This window comes from Mandrillus leucophaeus, unplaced genomic scaffold (genome assembly GCF_000951045.1).
Source record: "Mandrillus leucophaeus isolate KB7577 unplaced genomic scaffold, Mleu.le_1.0 Scaffold1203, whole genome shotgun sequence".
Taxonomy (NCBI): domain Eukaryota; kingdom Metazoa; phylum Chordata; class Mammalia; order Primates; family Cercopithecidae; genus Mandrillus; species Mandrillus leucophaeus.
In genome coordinates, this window is record NW_012100355.1 from 27,437 (window position 1) to 29,473 (window position 2,037).

The following is a 2,037-nucleotide window of genomic DNA, read 5'->3' on the forward strand; positions in this document are numbered from 1 at the left end:
GGTTGAATTGGGTCTACCATTCCTCATCTAATTAGCTTTGGTCTATTAAGCTGTATAGCTACACACAAACATTGGTACTAGGTTGAATCCAGAGGAGTAAGATATTGCATTCTTCAGAGTAGACGAGAACACTCTGAATTTGGGGTCACTAGATCATAAGTCATATAGGAGGTCCCTCTGGGAAGGCCTAGAGGAAGATTTACAGGATACACTTGAAACAACATTGAAGGCTTCTTTGTTCCCCAGAGGGACCCGATCTCCTCTCAGTCAAGAAGATCCAAGCCTCTGAACTGGATGCCAAGTTATAAATTCCCACTATACTGACTCCATCAAGCTTCTGTCCTCAGAACTAGAGTTTATCAATAAAAGATGGACTCATGGGAGTCTAGGCATTTATTCTCCTATTTTATATAAATCACTTAATGTGCATGAACAAAACAGACTTTGAAGAAAGAAAGTCACAGTTGCCACAGGAAAACAGCTTCGACATCCTCATCAGTCATCAGGGGTGGTTCTGTTGGGAGGACTTGATATGAGGCTTTCCTCATCATGGGCTAGCACAGACGCAGGGGAAATGTCATCAAGTCCTCAATTCGGAGTGTAGCAGCCGGCACTGTTGATACATTAGGCCTCCTGCTGCTGGAGATGCAAGTAGTGCATTTTCACGGCCACCACAGGTGCCCTTAGGTTAGCATTCTTCAGAGCCAGAATCTAACAAGACACAGAAGCTCTGAGTATCTCACTTTCCTCAGTCACTCATATAAATGACTTCAGGTCCTTCAGGGGGAGGCCTGAAGGAAGATTGACAGCACACACTGGCGGCAACATTGAAGGCTTCACTCTTCCTCAAGGGATCCATATCCCATCAGTCAAGAAGCTCCAGGTATCTCAACTGGATGCCAGGTCACAAATTCCCACTATGGTGACTGCATCAGGTCTCTGTCTTCAGAACTAGAGCTTTTCTAATTATTACAAAAGTTCATTTCTTACTAGATTTCCCATCCATTACATTCCCAGACACCTCACAATGATCAGTAACCACCACATATCCCTACCTCTCAAGGAAATCCCTCCCGCCTTGTCTCTACATGGCCAAGTCTCACGGCCTGTCCTCTAAACTTCCAGAACCCTGTTCTTCTCACTGACAGCAGCCAGGGCAAATCCATGCAGCATCTCCCGCCATGACCTCCAGTTTGCAGACAGTAGGTACCACAGGAAATTGACAGTCATGCCACTGTTCCCCTCACCTGTGCATTTCTTAATGCCTTGGTGAGGAGAATGTCTCTGGATCTTCCTTGATGGGAGCTAAAGGAACAAAGCTAAGGTCCCAAATGCTATGGGACCCACTGAGAATTGGGGCTATGGAAGAGTGACCACTGAAGTAACAGACAGATGCAGCTATTGCCAGATACTCAGTGCCAGAGCAGGGAGGGAGAGGGAAGAAATACAGACCTCACCTTCCTCTCACTTCCAGGCTCCATCAGGTACCCCCCATTGCTAAACCTAACTAGAAGTGTGTATGCAGGGGAGCCAAGGATGCATTCTAGAAGGGACAAGCACAAAGTGACATAAGACAGGATGGAAATGAGTGGAGAGTGGATCTGTGGGAAGCAGGAGGGAATGTTATGGGAAAACAAAAGGAGAATACTCGCTAATAACGCTAGGTGACACTAACATTCCAAAGGCTGTGCTCATATTCAGAAAAGAAAGTTCAGCATAAAGTACTAAACCAGGAGTCAAGATACTGTATTCTCAACTGCTGTTCCAACAGCTGTATTATAAAGGACCAGTTTATGTCATGCCTTTCTAATTTGACCTAAAGTGCCAGGTGGCACCGGGGCTGCAACAGCCGTGCTCAATTATGTGTTGGAGAGTACACAGAGACTGCCAGGCTGAGGGAAGACACAAGAGAATAAAGAGATGCTCTCAGGGAACGAGAGACCACACGGCCCCACAGTCAGGGGCAGCATCAGCCACTGTCGGCTGCTCATTTTCCCAGACACAGCCCACAAGCCTCAGCCATGCTGTGCTTTGCAA